This window comes from Dermacentor andersoni, chromosome 10 (genome assembly GCF_023375885.2).
Source record: "Dermacentor andersoni chromosome 10, qqDerAnde1_hic_scaffold, whole genome shotgun sequence".
Lineage (NCBI taxonomy): Eukaryota > Metazoa > Arthropoda > Arachnida > Ixodida > Ixodidae > Dermacentor > Dermacentor andersoni.
Window position 1 is genome coordinate 97187212 of NC_092823.1, and position 18372 is coordinate 97205583.

The window sequence follows — 18372 nt, forward strand, 5'->3', positions numbered from 1 at the left end:
GGAGAATCGAAAGAGATGGGGAGAAATGTTGCATGTGTGTGTCTGTTTGTAGATGGGCCTACCGCTGTTTCCACGTGCTCGGAGAGAAAGAACGGAAAGGAGAACGCGCGATATGAACATTCCTTTCATGCATCGCCGCTGTCTCGGAAGAGGGGGGCTCAGTATGAACGGACAGAAAGTGGGCATGCCCGAAGCCGAGTTCTTTTCCAGTGGCAATTGAACACAGCACGCGCAGGTCGGGTATGAGAAGGGTGGCAGAGGGGGCGCGGGGGGGCAAGAATGTTCACTTGGAACGGGCCGCGCGCGGGATTGCGTTCCACGAGGGTCTCACTTGCTGGAGCAAGTGTTTACCGATTGCCACCGCCGACATGCAGCTGCAGCGAGCGCGACTTCCCGACCACACCAATGAGGACAAACCTCGCGAGAGCGCCCTCTCGGATGATGGACAATAGGTCAGTCGTCTGTCAAAAGAACAGCACGTATGTCGGGAGCCTGGGGACTTTTGGCGTCCCTGCTTTCTCTCTGATGAACGACCCCCGTGTGACCGCGTGTTTTTGTCGCACTTCCTAGAAGGAAAAAGTGTTGCGGGCTGGCACATTACCTGCCACCCACTTTGCTCGGCCCGCGTTCGCACCTGAGCAATTCGTCGTCGCATGCCCCCGACCACACACACACGCCCCCCTTCCTTTCTCGCACGCCTCCTCCGCCTCGCATCGCCCGACTTCTTTCTCCCTTTCCGCGACTTCGCTTCTCTCCGTTTAGGTCTCTCGTGCTCCGACAACGAGGTGGTGGCCAAGTTCGCTGCGACGCCTATTTTGTTACTTTACTGGCCCGCACAAGAGGAGCATCATTCGCACCTGCATGACGCACGAGGTGGCTCCCGACTTCTCCATGCCTATTGGCGTAGTCCCGAGTCTTTCTTTAACATTGTTTTAACATCTCTTTCGGTTTCGCCCGTAAAGAAAGGTCAACCGCCGTCCAAAGGGGGAGAATGAAAAGAACAGAAACGGTTGGGCCGAGATCTCGTTAATGCCTGTACGCTATCCGTGTACACCCATAATACCTCTTCTCCCACGTGACTCCTTGCCGAGTCGCTTCTTTATATTTTTACCGTGCTTCGGGGACCCCGATCTTCAATTTTCCGCCCGATTCGTTAGTTATCTCTATCCGCGACTAAGAGATACGTACTAAGAGAGAGATGAGAAGGGGGTCTGGAAGCACCCCCCTCCCCCCCCCCCCCTTTCTACGAGAGACGCATTACAGGAGTGCCGAACGCTGTTCTTGCCCCCTTTCTTGAACGCACTGCAACATCAGGAGCAGCAACAGCAACCATGTCTTCGCAGCGACGCCACGTCGATTCCATATTAGGAGCGTCTACTTGCGAAGCGTTCGCTTCATTCGCTCTTTCTCTCTCTCTCTCTCTGGGCGCGTAAGCTGCCCGTGTATAAATATACATAAGGGGAGAAATTCGGGCAGCACATCGAATTGGTAGGATTTATTGACGCGCCCATGCAGCAAGGGCTTCTCCTGCTTCTCCGGGCCGGCCGATAGTTGCAGGAGACGAATGGCCTCTCGCGAAAGCCCAAGCATCGCATGCGACGAAACGCCATTTTGCGCCCAAAGAATCCTGAGGTGGTGGCGCTCATTGAAACGACCCTAAATGAGTTTTGCTGCGGACGCCGGCGTCCTCCCGCCGCACAGGCGGCCATCGTTGCGTAGAGATAAAAAAGTAAGAGTAGGCAGGAACAGTTGCGCTCTCTCGCTGCAGTTGCGGCATTAAAGAGAAGCTTGCAAAGATATAGTGGGAGATGCAATCGTCTGGTGCCGTACTGGAGGGGTCGCCGCAACCTTCTTGGTCGTCGTACCTTCCCCTCCTCCTTTCCGCTCCACCCACCCCGGCTCGATGCTCCCGGGCTAACTCGTATACAGACACAACGTTTCCGTTTTCAGAATGTCTTGTATACGGCGCCCGCAATGGGGTTGTTTCCGAGGGTAGAAGAAGGAGAAGTGAGTGGGGCAGATATTTTGTACTACGCCTTCCGAATGGTCGTCGCGGCTTCGGTACCAGCAAGAAATATACTGATCGAAACGGTTTGTCGGGAGGGCCATCGCGATTTCCGATTCCGAAGGGGAAGTTCCTATATAACTGCCGGCACGTGTACTGGAACGCTTTGTCGCCAGTAGCTGCCGAGGAAAAATAAAGGGCGTAACAGAAATCGAGTTAGGCTTAAGGGGACACTGAAGAGCAACAGTGAATCAGTTTGGATTGAAGGAGCGCTACTGCGAGTCTTTATGGGCGTTCATTAGGCGGTAAAAAGCCGAATCGGTAAAGAACAGAGAATAAAAAGCAAATGTTTCTTTTTTTTTAATGCGATGGCGTTATAGGCCCTGTGTCGCATAAGACCCGGTGTCGGTGTCTTGCGTCGGACGTGGTTTAGCGAAATATCGCTCCGAACCACAACCACGCAGGCCCTCGGCGTAGCGCGGAGGCGTTACTGGACTAACTGAACTCCTCAAAGTGAGATGCGCCAGAAAATCGTAAAGCACAGCCTAAACACAACCTACAGACATGATAGCGTCGGACTGTAATTTTAATATACCATAAAACATAATTCTGTTACGCTGAAGCTCAAACATAAACCCCTTTCCAGCGTTTCCAGCATTCGTAGAGCGGCGCGCTGCTCTCACTTCCTTGCAACACCACCCAGATGGCGCTCGCCTCCGCGAATCCGCGGCCCGCGGAAGAAGCCGCGTTTGTAGCAGAAAGCTCGCCCGCGCGCCTTCGTGCATACCGTATAACCTCCAGCGTTTCCTAAAATTAAATTAAATTAAATTATGGGGTTTTGCGTGCCAGAACCACTTTCTGATTACGAGGCACGCCTCAGCGAGGGACTCCGGAAATTTCGACCACCTGGGGTTCTTTAACGCGCACTTAAATCTAAGTACACGGGTGTTTTCGCATTCCGCCTCCATCGAAATGCGGCCGCCGTGGCCGGCATTCGATCCCGGGACCTCGAGCTTCGCAGCCCAACACCAGCCAGCGTTTCCTGGTAAACATTGCGGTTACATGAGCTGCAGCTGCCGCGAAGCGTGAGAAGCAGTCAGGGATCTTTGAATTCTATCGCATTCCACTCTTGAAGGTGAAGCTTAAGCATCCTCCAAATTGTTGAGCACCCATGCATATGCGTCAACGTGACTTCATTTTGAACATATTTTCGCGTGCTACGGCTCAAAACTGCCTAGGCTGAGTTTCAGGCCTCTCCCAACTTTCTCCAACTACCCCGGTCATGTACTAATTGTGGCCATGTTGTCCCTGCAAACTTCTTAATCTCATCCGCCCACCTAACTTTCTGCCGCCCTCTGCTACGCTTTCTTTCCCTTGGAATCCATTCCCTAACTCTTAATGACCATCGGTTATCTTCCCTCCTCATTACATGTCCTGCCCATGCCCATTTCTTTTTCTTGATTTCAACTAAGATGTCATTAACTCGCGTTTGTTCCCTCGCCCAATCGGCTCTTTTCTTATCCCTTAACGTGACACCCTCCATTTTTCTTTCCATAGCTCGTTGTGTCGTCCTCAATTTAAGTAGAACCATTTTCATAAGCCTCCATGTTTCTGCCCCGTAGGTGAGTACTGGTAAGACACAGCTATTATACACTTTTCTCTTGAGGGATAATGGCAACCTCCTGTTCATGATCTGAGAATGCCTGCCAAACGCACTCCAGCCCATTCTTATTCTTCTGATTATTTCAGTCTCATGATCCGGATCCGCAGTCACTACCAGTCCTAAGTATATGTATTCCCTTACCACTTCCAGTGCCTCACTACCTATTGTAAACTACTGTTCCCTTCCGAGACTGTTAAACATTACTTTAGTTTTCTACAGATTAATTTTTAGACCCACCCTTCGGCTTTGCCTCTCCAGGTCAGTGAGCATGCATTGCAGTTGGTCCCCTGAGTTGCTAAGCAAGGCAATATCATCAGCGAATCGCAAGTTACCAAGGTATTCTCCATTAACTCTTATCCCCAATTCTTCCCAATCCAGATCTCTGAATACCTCCTGTAAACACGCTGTGAATAGCATTGGAGAGATCGTGTCTCCCTGCCTGACGCCTTTCTTTATTGGGATTTTGTTGCTTTCTTTATGGAGGACTACGGTGGCTGTGGAGCCCCTATAGATATCTTTCAGTATTTTTACATACGGCTCGTCTACACCCTGATTACGCAATGCCTCAATGACTGGTGAGGTTTCGACTGAATCAAACGCTTTCTCATAATCAATGAAAGCTATATATAAAGGTTGGTTATATTCCGCACATTTTTCAATCACCTGATTGATAGTGTGAATATGGTCTATCGTTGAGTAGCCTTTACGGAATCCTGCCTGGTCCTTTGGTTGACGGAAGTCCAAGGTGTTCCTGATTCTATTTGCAATTACCTTAGTAAATACTTTATAGGCAACGGACAGTAAACTGATCGGTCTATAATTTTTCAAGTCTTTGGCGTCCCCTTTCTTATGGATTAGGATTATGTTAGCGTTCTTCCAAGATTCCGGTACGCTCGAGGTCATGGCGCATTGCGTATACAGGGTGGCCAGTTTCTCTAGAACAATCTGCCCACCATCCTTCAACAAATCTGCTGTTACCTGATCCTGCCCAGCTGCTACTGGGTATGTGCCATTCGGTATGTGCTACTGGGTATGTGCCAACTAGGTATTTGGTACTGGGTATGTGCCACTAGGTTGTGCTAGTGGGTATGGCCCATTAGGTATTTGCTACTGGGTATGTGCCATTCGGTATGTGCTACTGGGTATGTGGCAACTAGGTATTTGGTACTGGGTATGTGCCACTAGGTTGTGCTAGTGGGTACGGCCCATTAGGTATTTGCTACTGGGTATGTGTCATTAGGTATGTGCTACTGGGTATGTGCCACTAAGGATTTGGTACTGAGTATGTGCCACTAGGTTGTGCTAGTGGGTATGGCCTATTAGGTATTTGCTACTGGGTATGTGCCATTCGGTATGTGCTACTGGGTATGTGCCACTAGGTATGTGCTCTGGGTATGTATCACTGGATATTTGCTACTGGGTATGTGGCACTAGGTATTTGGTACTGGGTATGTGCCACTAGGTTGTACTAGTGGGTATGGCCCATTAGGTATTTGCTACTGGGTAGGTGCCATTCGTTATGTGCTACTGGGTATGTGCCACTAGGTATGTGCTACTGGGTATGTATCACTGGATATTTGCTACTGGGTATGTGGCACTACGTATTTGGTACTGGGTATGTGCCACTAGGTTGTACTAGTGGGTATGGCCCATTAGGTATTTGCTACTGGGTAGGTGCCATTCGGTATGTGCTACTGGGTATGTGCCAACTAGGTATTTGGTACTGGGTATGTGCCTGCCACTAGGTATGTGCTACTGTGTATGTATCACTGGATATTTGCTACTGGGTATGTGGCACTAGGTATTTGATACTGCATATGTGCCACTGGGTATATACTACTGGGTGTGTGCGAGCTAGGTATTTGGTACTGGATATGTACCGCTAGGTATGTGCTACAGTGTATGTGCTTCTAGGTATTTGCTACAGGGTATGCCCCATAAGGTATTTGCTACCGGTTATGTGCCAACTAAGTATTTGGTACTGAGTTTGTACCATTAGGTATGTCCTACTGGGTATGTGCCACTATAGTCGCGGACAACTTTCAGTGGCTATGAAGCGAAAGCTACGGAGGCAAATCGCGCACAAATGAGAGCGCATCTGAAAAGAGTCCCGCGTTTTAATCATAAACACATTATTAGCAACAGTTAAATAAGACAGAGTACAACTCTCAGTTTAATTTATTTTACGGCTTTTTCCTACCGCGTCTGAGGAAACGCGAAATCGTCGCACGTGGAAGCTGCGTCGATTCAGCGTCTCTTCCGAGCAACCAAAAGCACTGTCAAACGCCGCCGGACTACTTGATGCGGCAACCCATGTGCAGCAGCCACGCGCTACAGAAAGTTGTCCGCGAGTATAGGTATGTGCTACTAGGTATCTTCGTGCTACAGGTTTGCTGCTTTTCGATACTCTATACCTCCCGAGAGTCGAGCTTGACCAATGAAATAGTGTTTACTTTCCCTCCGCTGAACTAGTTCCTTTCGTGCTGCCAAGGCATAGCCGAGCAGTGTGCTGCGGCCGCGCATGATTCAACCGGCACGCACTGTTTACTCCTCCCGCTATAGCCCCTTTTTCAATCACGCATTCCAATGTCATCAAACGCTGTGCGAGTTGCCCGCATTTACTGCGAACATAAAAGGCATTCCATGCTTAAAAGTAGCGCACTTTGCCGCGAAGCTATACCGAAAACGTAGCTGCCAACTTTCGTAAAGCTGCTATCGCAATAGCACATCTAGTAAACTCCAGAAAACCTGCGATATGCGACGCCAAGACGTATTTACTGGGCTGTTCTTTTTTTTCGGCTTCACAGGAATCAAGACTGAGGAACTTTCATGCTCTCCTTCGATATATGCATTCCTTAAGATATCGCAAATGTTCGCTAAAGAAAGTTACGGCGCCGGCTTCTTCCTAATGCTAACTTGTATGAAAGAAATAATGATGTCATAAGAAGGGTATAATACAACTATTGAACATTCAGCCAGGCTGCTTATAATATCATACTGTATATCATGTTATACTGCGTGCTGAGCAGCTGCTTATAATATCAGAAAAAGGTACAAGGAAAAATAAATATTGCATCGTCCTGACTGCATAAGAAGCGGCCAAAGTAAGCACCATTCCAATGTGCACAGCCAGCCACTTTCAACGTGAAAAGAAAAAAAAACTATATATGAAGAAATATAAATAAATGGACCCGGATACGTCTTCAATACCACACAAAGAACATCAGAGACAATACAAACTGAACACACACACACAAAAAAACACAGTATATCACATGTAACGAAGCAAGAATAAATGGAGTCTGCACCCTTCATAAATTGTAAATTGTAAATCAGTAATCTTTTCTGTACCTCAGTAGTTTAACACTGTGTCACTATCCCTTTCTTAGGAGGGCTGCAGAAGCCCTTCGTTGCGCGCCAGCTATCCCCGCTAACAGTTGTTGTTCTGGTTCACGAATAGAGATTTTTTTTCTTACAGCATTCCATCACATAGCGTGGTTGTTTACGTTAGGGATTAGTTATTAGGATTATTAGGGATTAGTTATATTAGGATATATATGCCGGTCGTACGTTGTATGCAATGGTGTTCAACAAGAAATGCTAATGATTTAAAAATGTTATCAACTCGTAGCATCGATAAGAACGTCTGTTCAACGCATAAATAAGGCTATTCTGGAACTGCTGCATCACAGTGCACAGATATCCTTGACCTCTCAGGGGATACAAGTATATTTGGCTATGCGAGAGAGTCGCCAAAAGTATACTGTCAATGTTGCGTTAGGCACTGACGTTCTTGAGTTGGTGTCAAGAAATATTTTCAGCATCACTGCGATACTTCGTTTCGAGCGAATTTCTTGCCCAATTGACCGGTTTGTTTCCTACGTTGATTCTACATCCCGAAACAGCATACATGCAAGTTTTTCCCACATACCGACAGTTCCACGTAACTCTTTATGTTTCACGGTCCCATGGCTGTATTTTGGGGGTCTGCTGTTTTACACATGTTTGGTGGGGTCAGGTGGGGTCGAGAAGCTTGATCAAGAAAAACTTGCCAAGTTTACTATGTTATTGGGGCACCACCGCAGCGCTGACAAACATTCGAGCCTTCAAAGAGGGTCTACCCCTTGGTTTACCGGGGCTGGTTCTAGAGCTTGTATTTTACACGGCTGTATTATGGCGCTGGAATATGTAACATGAAACTGGTAATTGGAGGAACAAGTAGACAGCCCAGCAGTTACAGAGATAAATGACAAAGAGAACAGAGATGGTAAACGGGATGCACATGATAGAAACCAAAAAAGTTTGATATAGTTGTACAAAGGTGGCATTCAATATACCAGGCAATAATATAACGTAACGTTAATGAAAAATCGCATTATTATTCAATGGCTTCTTAGTATTTTTATTGTATTTATTTACGATATTTGGCGCAGACGAATCTTGGACGGATTGCATCGGCCTATACATTACAGTGTTTTGATCGGCAAAGCAGTGCCAGGGAGCGTACCTCTGTTCTGCGTAATAAAACAATAAATCACGACAGCCAACTTGTACAGATAATGCGGGCGAATAGGCATATCTCAAGCACGTAGATTTCCTGATGTAGTAGTTGCCGATAATATCAAGCGACTTTCTTTGATTTCCTCAATTTGATACGAACTATACTGCTCGTAGCCCATTGTATGTGCAAGTCAGTGTGTGTGCCCATTCATAGCCCGTCATCCAACACAGCTATGCGCAACTCTCGCTAAGTCGGCACAGAATCCTTAACTATATTTATATGCTATGTGCCGCACTTCTCTTCGCGTGAACATTTCATGATCTTTCTTCCCTCTCCAAACAGCATACGTCGCCTTATTACTCATGACATTGCTGTGTCGACACCAAACAGAATTGCACGTTTCGCAGTTAGCATAGCATAGCGTTCAACGAACCTCTTCACAAAAGTTGCGAAGACTTCAATGTCTCGTGAATTTTTAACAAAAAATTTTGCTTAGCACTTGGCCGGGACATAACAACAACGAAATGAACCGTCAGGGTTTCGTCATAATTTCTAGTTAGCAAACGCCTTGATTCAAGGCTATGAACTGGCCCTTCGGACGAGCGCCTACATATACGTAATTGCGTACCGCCGTCTATCGTCATCATCACTATTCACAATTCCTTTTGTTATACTTCTCCTCCATCTGAGCAGAATAGCAAGTTAGAGGGCACTCCGCACTTTATCATTAAATTCTGCGCTCTCTTTCTAAAACTTAATCTTCGATTCACATTGGTTCTATCATATGTGATAGATCTGCGCTATTCGCTTGTAAGTGTACCTGTGGCCTGAGGAAGAAGACGCCTAAAGCTTCCCCGGCAGCTTAGCGGCAGCGTCGAGTTTTGGTATAAATTAAATTTATTTACTTTTCCTCTAATTAGTATGCGGTTCGGCAAATAAACTTAAACTTGTTGAAGTCGGTTTGAACAGCTATGTTGTCGCTCCCGAGTTGAAGCCGAAGTGAACCGCGCAACCGGGGATGAATACGGGAACGAAAAATGTTTCGGTTCGACATTTTGCACAGGAGAAGCACATAGACCCGAAAGGAGTCTGCCAACATGAAGGAGTTTGCCAGCACTCCCCTGTTGATATAGTTCGCCATAATTTGTACATATAACATTCAAAGACGCGTTAGAAACCGGGTACTGCCGTACATTCAATACAGCAGACGCCACTTTAACGGAACTTGAAGGGACAGGAAAAGTGGTTCCTCTTATCCGAAGTTGCAATGAAGCCAAGAACAGAAACGTCGCCCACAATTGCTTGATTCGAAAAGCGTCCGAGTGTTTCGATATTACTTTCTCGAAAACAAACAGACCTCAATGTGAGTTCTTCTAATATTGTAGCTTCTTTTTTGCAAAGTTGTGTTTACGCGCAGAAGGGTAGCCAAAAAAGTTCGGCAAAGTTCTCGCGTTCGGAATAGTGCTGTGGGCTCTCAAATGTACCTTTTATCATTTAGTCACAAAATATAACGCGCACTGTAGCAACAGCATCTATGTTTTCATCATTAGAATCATGCTTTTCGCTCCTGAATTTCACCTATATTATTTACAATTGTCCCTTCACAGCAGGTAGCAACGGCATCACGTGAGGTATCTTACTCATGATGGTGTCAACCGCGGTGCTGCGAACGAAGCAGTAATATGGCAGCGTGACCGCAAGGTTCAACGTGTACCACCTAGTTCTTTTTTCTTCCCTTTCTTCCCCGGGAATTTTTACTTGCCCAGTGAAGTCCTCATGACGGAGACACAGGTGCAACTTCCGCATATTCAACTTGCAATAATCTTCCCACAATAATCGCACAGAGTGAATTTTCTGCCAATATATAAGCATCACCATTTGACGTGTTTTGGCAGTTTTCCAGTTCCGTATACGCTGATGTGCGTAAGCGCCAGTTTCGATCAAAGTACTCTTTAACAGAAGTTCTGAAAAATATCGATTGCGTTTAACCCAAGTTCAATAACATCGGAACTGTGGGCGGCCAACCAAATTTGACAGCTCTGTTCCGTTTATTCGGCATTTCCGTTTAAGCGAGCTTCGTTTATCTGGAGTCCGCTATTGGTTCTAAGATGGCATTTCTGTGCTGCTAAATATTCTTAAAGCGCGTATTAAGTTAAGCGGATTGAATAGACTGCGATCCTGAAATCACCAAACCCGAACTCTCCACGAAAGAAAACTTGGTAATAAAGAAAAGTAAGACGATTGATGGTGACGACACTGCGAAGTTCCCGCAGGCACAATCACTGTGACGTCATGCCATTTTGCAATGTATCCTAGGGTCTAGGTTCATTGTTTATCGCTAAATAAAAAGCACATTGCGTTCTAAATTCAGCCGAGGACCCAACCTATGGAATGTTTACCGAACATTTTTTCTTCGCCAAAGAGGTACAAATTCGAGAAATTTCTTGAAACCTTTGACGTTTGACAAACGGACGCTGAGGTGCACGCACCAAGTTCAAAGAAGTTTCGCATGCAGTTTCTCCAGAAATTACTTACATTATTTCCCGTCAAACAAATGACAACACAGTTGTAAAGGAATGCTTTACAAATTCAAGGTGATTTGGTGTTTGCCCTTTGTGTTCCTTCAAGATTTCCGCTGAAAAAAGAAGCGTTCTCGCCGTCTATCGAGACGCATGACATGTAGGCTCTGGAGAACTACAAGAAATATAACCCTATCTCGGAGCGCTGAAACGCGGCGCTTTGCACCAAAAGGTATCACACAGTTATATATATATATTCTTTTTCTCGCCTCATTTCAAATTCTGCGCGTCCGGGAATCCAACTCTTTGAAGCTTTCTAAAATGTCGCCCTTGCAAGATGGAAAGCCTCGGTGAACGAGAAAGAATGTATCGAGCGTCGTGTACATCGTGCGGCTTTCCTTAACGACCATGTACTTCTCGGGATGCGGCCCAAAAGTTATCTCGAGAAAGGCCGCACACCGAATAAAAGCCACTTGCACCATTAGCTTGCTAAACCCTTAATGCATGGCGATTCCGGTGCCCCGGAGATGCCGATGGCGGCAAGATAGGGAACGCTGGCGCGCATCCTATTGCGGCTAATAGCCTGTTCCCAGATGGACCTGTTTTTCTTTTTAACGGCACGTATGCCCTTCTCGGCAACCTTTCCAAGGTGAACCCGAGTCGTTGACGGTATTTTTCGCCTTGCAGGCTCGTTGCCGTCCAACCGTGCGTACTCGCCAGTATTCCAGCATTGTTTCGCGCTTCTTCAATACCTCTATCTGCGAGTCAGCGGTATTGAAGCTTTCCCTGTGACAAAAGGTTTCAAAGCTGGAGCATTGCTATTTTCGTTTGGTTTGGGTTTCTCTGATATTCAAGCTTTACGATACACCAGCACATAATTTTCAGTACCCATGCTACACCAACGCAATGCAACAAAGAAGCGCCAGCTTTCCTAGTGGTCGTTCTATCATGTTTGTGCACAGTTTCATCTTGAAGTAATCAATGGAACAAGCCAAACACCAGGAAGTAACAAGAAAAATGAAAGCAACACGTGATCACCAAACAAACAGTAGCGGAACAACGGAAGCCACAGCCTACTGCAAACGTTTAGGCAAGTGCACTTCTGCTCACCAGGACACAGGCTGATCATCATCATCATCATCATCATCATCAGCCTGGTTATGCCCACTGCAGGGCAAAGGCCTCTCCCATACTTCTCCAACTACCGCGGTCATGTGGCTGATGAAGGGTTGAAGGGCAGATGAAGGGTTGCAAACGACAAAGAGTAGTATAGCAAAGAAAACCTCAGCATCCTGCAAATGGTACGGCAAGGGCAATTGTTTCGATCAATGCACAGCGTGATGAAAATTTGAAATGACCAGCAGTGACTGAACAAGGACAGCCTCAACTTGAAGCTAATGTCTCTACAATGATACTCCTCTTCGTCAGAGAAAACACGGGGAATGCGGCAGATGGAAATACAAGACGATGAGCAAAACGTTAACACGATGAAAGCAGGAGCCAGCGTTTGGACAAGTGGACTTATGTTTTTCAAGGCTCAAAAAGAGAAGTCCCCTTGTCCAAACTGTGGATCCTGCTTTCATATTGTTCACGTTGCATTTCGTCAAGGCACATTATGATAAAAGCAATAAGGAGCAAATGACGGCCCAGCAGAGAAAGCCTCAGTCTGGCACAAAGGCTACTGCAATGGTAATTGTCTTCGCCAGACTACGGAATTGTGGAAATTTGAAGTGACCAACACTGGCCAAACAGATAATGCTTCATCCTGGAACCCTGTTGCATTTCGATGGGGCTGAAATTAATAAAGAACGCTCGTGAATTTATATTTAGGTGCGCGCCTGATAATGAGACCATGCTTCTGGCATGCAAAACACCAGACTGTTTTTTTTAATTTTCAGCCTTTGTCTATCGTTTCGGCAAGGGTATCCGTGTTCATGAGGGTACAGGGTGACAGAGACTTCAATTGAACAAAAGCGGTGCCCGAACAGAAAAAAACTCAGTCTGCTACAAACGTTTTATGAATCGTCCATGTCCTCTTCAGGATGCAAGATAATGAAGATAAAATCACCAACAGTGGGACAACTGAGAAAGTCTTAACCTGGTAGAAACGTTTCTACTAAGAAAATTGCCTTCGTCAGGGCACAGGATGACGATGCTCTGAATAGACTAACAGTGCCTGAACAGAGGAATCCTCACGCTGGCACAAAAGCTTCTGCAAGGGCAGCTGTCTTCGTCAGAGTACAAGATGACGGAGATTTGACGTGACCAACAGCGGCCGGTCAGCGAATGGTTCAGCCTTAACCTCTGCTGCATTCGATGGGAGTGAAATGAAAATAAAGTTAACGCGCATGTACTTACATTTAGGTGTTCGTAAAAGACCAGAGATGTTCAAAATTAGTCAGTAGTCCGCCACTACGGCGTGCGTCATACTCTGACCATGGTCATGGCACGTAAAACCACAGAATTTATTTTCAGCCTGGGCCCAACTTTATGGCACGAGTACTTGTGTCATCAAAGCATAGGATGATTAATAATTGAAGCGACCAACAGTGACCGAACAGACAAAGTCTCAGTCTGGTACAAACGTTTCTGCAAGGATAACCTTTCTCCAAGCATAGGACGACGGATACTTCAACTGACCAACAGTGAGCGAACAAATAATCCCTCAGCTTGGTGCTAACATTCCGGCCGGGGTGTCTGTCTTCCCTCAGGGCACAGGATCAAGAAGCCAAATTGACCAACAGTGTCCAAACTGAGAATGCCTCAGTCTGGTACAAAACGTTTTGCAATAGTAATTGCTTTCGTCAAGGCCCGGGAAGATAGAGATTTGAAGTGACGTGTCAACATCGGCCGAACGAAGAAAGTCTCAGCCTGGGCTGAACGTTTCCGCAAGGGTACTTTTGTTCGTGAGCTATTGATACAGCATGTATAACGGCCCGCGCATGCAGCGTTATAAGTTCTCCAGAGCCGCGAAGTGCGTTTTGCTGCAAAATCTATAAAGCCAAATGCACCATCGCTTTTAGACCAGTCGGCTCTGCAGCGGAGCCACGGCAGAGTTCTACCTCCCACTGTTGCGGCACGAACGTTGTGCTCACAATACACTAGCGCCCATTCTGCGCAGCTATGGTCATTACCACACCGTGGCACTTGCAATGTCGTTTGAGCTCAACTAACTGTATATGGGGATGGCTGCTGCATGGCTGCGGGGCTGTGGTGCCATCGTCACCAGCTGGGCCTGGCTCATGCATCGGTTCCACACGCAGCCAGCCTAGGGCCTGAGCACGAGTGGCGACCAGGAAGCAGTCCAGTTGGTCTGGGGCTTTAGGCTTTAGAGGTTGTCTATTCAATGGCTCTTGCACCTTGTGTCGTCTCTGAGAGCCTCAGGCGGCCACCGGCTCTGAAGCCACGGCCCTGAGCCCACAAACTTCAAGCAACGAAAGCGAGCCCATTTCCTTCGGTTTCGTCTCGTGTACCAGCGACATGACATGCCTTTAACAATCTCTACATATCTAGTTATCTCCATCTCTCTCTACCCCTTGCCCAGCAAACGCTTGCGGCGGCACCCCACTTCCCCCCTGTTACTTTAACAGTGGTCCCTTTCATTCCAGATCACCCAAAACATACACCTCACGTAGACGGAGCTCGTAAATGCGTCGGATTACGGGATGCGGGGTTACCACAGACCACTGCACACTATACCTGGACCGCAAGGTGCGCAATGCGCAAGCTGGAAAGCCGTAAAAAGAAACCAACCGGACGCAAATCAGGAAGAAGTGGGAACAGAACAAGAATCGTAGGGGAAAAAAAATAAATGAAAGAAAGAAAAGGCTAGGTGCTAGACACCTCGAGCTCGCGCTCATGCACAGCGCCGAACCGAGTCGAACAAGGAAGTCGCAGTGTGTGCCGCATAGCGAGCACTGCTCGCCGGCAGGGCAAGCACGGGCGAGTCGGAGGCGGCCCCGGCGTAGCCGGGAGTAATCGAGGCGAGATCGTCCGGATGCCCGGTGAAATTTATCATGCGAAAAAGGAGGCGCCCCTCTTTTCCGCCGCGCGTATGCGCGCCCGCGCGCTCCGACAGGGACGCCGTTTGCCCGGATTAACGACTGCTGTGCTTGGTGTTCCTCGCGCGCGCGCGCGCGCTATTTCTGCTTGAGTTCTTTACGGTACCTGAAAAAGAAGAAAAAAACGCTCAAAGAGAGGCCAAGACCACATAAACATAGTGAGGGGAGGCTGAGAGGGGAGTAGTTCGGGTTCAACATTATGGTGGAAAAAGAATCGCGCGATGAACAACAACAGCCGTGCCTTTTGGCACGTTTAGGACGCGGCGAGAAGTGCATCGTGTGCACTACTACAGCAATACGGCTTCTCCGTGTAATGTAATACGGCCACGCCAGAGCGCGTGCTGCGGTATGCGGTCATCGCATACAGTGCGGTGCCGGAGAACAAACGCGCCACGGAGCGGGCGAAAACAGCAGTTCACAAGATCACAGAGCGCAGTAACGCCTCCGTAAGCGACCAGGACATGCAACGGCCTAAACTGCAACGCAACTATTCGCCAAGGATGGTGCGCGCGCATTTTGAAACTGAAACTAAGCCAGCGACAGCACGATCGGGCCCCGTACGTTCGGTTGGTAACGGCTCTCACAAGAGTGCAAAGAACGAGGAGGATGAGGAGAGGGGGGGGTTAAGGTCGGGCGGGGTGGCTACGTGCTCTGTAGCTACAGCCTTATGGCTATGGTCTGGTGGAAAGAAGGGGGTGTAGAAGCAGCAGAGCCAAAGCGATGAAGCATTGTATAACGACGATATAATAACGGGCAGCTCGGCCACAGATTATCATCCTTTTTTATTTATTTATTTTTGCTACGGGGGAGCCTAGGTCTACGAGGGCTTTAAGCAGGCCTCTGGCGGGGAGGACCGAAACAAGTGGGTGGTTGCCTGGGTTGTAGAGGGAAATGCGAAGCAATCCTGAACGAGAGGCTGTTGAGAGAGTGAGCCGCGATTCGAGGCGGAGAAGGCGAGATTACTGGGAAACCTCTTTATCCACTCGGGCAAATGTGCGGTTCGCGCGAGTATGTGTGTGTGCATACTATTTACCTTTGTTCTTTGAAGGCCCAGCGAGTTTTCGTTTACTTTCTTTTAATAGTAGATCCGCAAGAGTGCAGGCAGCGCGTATAATAAGAGAAGATCTTCTCGAGGGCACATCGTTTGTAAAACACCTGGATTCGAAGGGCGATGTTGAGACAACGCCCTCCCTCTCGCAAGGTTTCAGGCTCCCTTACCCCGTTCGCTGCTGCAAAATTAAAGAAGGCATGGAGGACGATGCGAAAAATATGAAGAAAGTAAAGCAGCACTCTTATACCAGAGCCTATCTAGAGGAAAAGGAGGGTGAGAAATAAACAAACGAAGCCCGAGATATGTTTTAAGGTGTGTCGTAATGAAGGTCTCTAGCCGGAAACATAAGAAAACAGATGCGAGAACCGGCAATGCTGGATCTATATTTCTCCTTTTTTTCTTTTGTTGTATAGTTTCGTTTTCTTTTTTTTTTCACCAGGTGCGTTAGAAACAGAACTCGTGAAAGAGTTATCGCGCTCCTCTTTCTTGTTCAGTGGCAAACAGGACCGTACGGAATACCCAGTTGAAATGGTAGTAACTTAGAAAGCAACAAAACGCAAGAAATATGATGTAGCTTCCTTTACCACTGGGGAGACGATTCGTGTTTGGGTGGGACATGGTTAAAGAGGGTGAAGATAATTGAGCGGTGATCGTGATTTCGAAGAAGCAGGAATAGCTGGGCAAGCATTTTTTACCTTTATTTTCTTATGTTGTTACTTTTTATCGAAAAGGCGGTCGAGTCAGTAAATAAGCTGCCGAGAAGCGGCTAAATCATTTTTTTTTCTTTTTTTGCATGCCCATCCCGACACGACTTGGGAAAGCGAGTCGAGTTAATGCAAAGAAATGAATATGTGATCGTCGTCGAAATGGTTCGCATTCGTAGAGGCTGGAACCGCGGATACAATTATAGTAGTGACAAATGGAAGACAATCTACCGTGCAATAAACACGCAGACACAGTGACTCAGAACTAAATTGACTTGCGAACGAATGTGGGAAAAAGCCGCTGGATTCGCATTTAATCAATCTGCCGGGCCTTTTTTCCTTCTTCTTTTTTTCTTTTGCTTACAGATGCTGGCGGCCATCGCCTCACAAGTGGAAATAGAGCAGGAGCCCATACAAGCGGCTGCTGCACTATCTTTGCCAACATCACTTCCTTACTTCCCGCTTGCTGTTCGCAAGCCTACCTTCAGCTAAACGGTGCCGTGAACGGGAGGTCGGCCATCTTGTGTAGGGCAAGCCAATAGTGTTTGCAAAGCTTACTTCCATGATTTAGCGTATCCTCTACTATTGCACGACCATGAATAGAAGCAAGAACAGTTGGTTACGCTAGGTTATACAGTTCTAGCGAAAGTAAAACGACTTGGTTACGTGAAAGTCAAACTTAGTCTTGTTTTACAATGTTAGCGAGAGCTAAACAAAGGTGATCGTGTGGATTGCGATAGTTGCAATATTTCGGGGAATGTGATTCCAGTGATATTTTGTTTTGGGGGGAAAAGAAGCACAGCTAGGCTTTTGTTGAGCATTGTATGATTCCTACTTTATAAGAATGGTCAACCCCAGAAGAAATGAATGCGGCGTCAGTTACAAGTGCATTAGGACTGTTATGCTGTGGTGTGTTTTATGAAGAAATAAAAACTGATAATTTTTTTTCACGAGGGCCATGTAAAGATGTTTCCTGCCCACAGTTGGCAGTACACTTCATATCTTAAAAGGCACAGGTCCCGTGTGGGCTAGAGGCAGGACTGAGCCTGAAAAATGTGCATGGCCCCTTTTTAAGAAGGACATCCTGGAACGAAGAAGCTAACGGCACATCGCGCGCACGATGGCCCTTTTGCATCGCTCAGGTTCGTTTATAAAGGCAGGGCTGGGAGATGTGTGGAAATAATCATTAATGTCCGTACCAGCCGTTATTTTCCTAGCACTGCATTCAAGCCGACAGACCGACGGATCTGCTTTCTGGCTATGCTCAGACAGGGAAGCTCGAGCACTTACAGAAAGGAGTTCAGACTGTTTATAAAAAGTCTGGAGACATTTTATAAACGGCCCTGCTGTTCTATAGATATGGCATTTGCTGATACAAAGTCTACAGATGGCCTATAGACGAAAGTCGATATGATGTGTGTTTCTTTTTGTCTACTTTCCTTCTATAGACTGCCTATAAACGAAAGTCAATACAGTCTCTATTTACCTTTGTCCATTATTTGTCTGTAGACAGTCTATAGACGACAGTCAATATAGCTTTTATTTCTTTTTGTCTACTTCCCCTCTATAGACTTCCTTTAGACGAAAGCCGATACAGTTTCTATTTATTTTTGTGCATTCTTTGTCTATAGACTGTCTATAGACGAAAGTCGATAAGGTGTTGTTTATTTTTGCCGACTCCCGGTTTATAGATTGTCTATAGACAAAAGTTGATAAGGCGTACATTTCTTTTTGTCTATTGCCAGTCTAAATATTTCTTCACACACACGTCCATGCACACATTCACGTGCGCGCGCAGGCGCACACACACATTATATATATATATATATATATATATATATAAACGAGAAGAAAGGGGGTTAACCGAG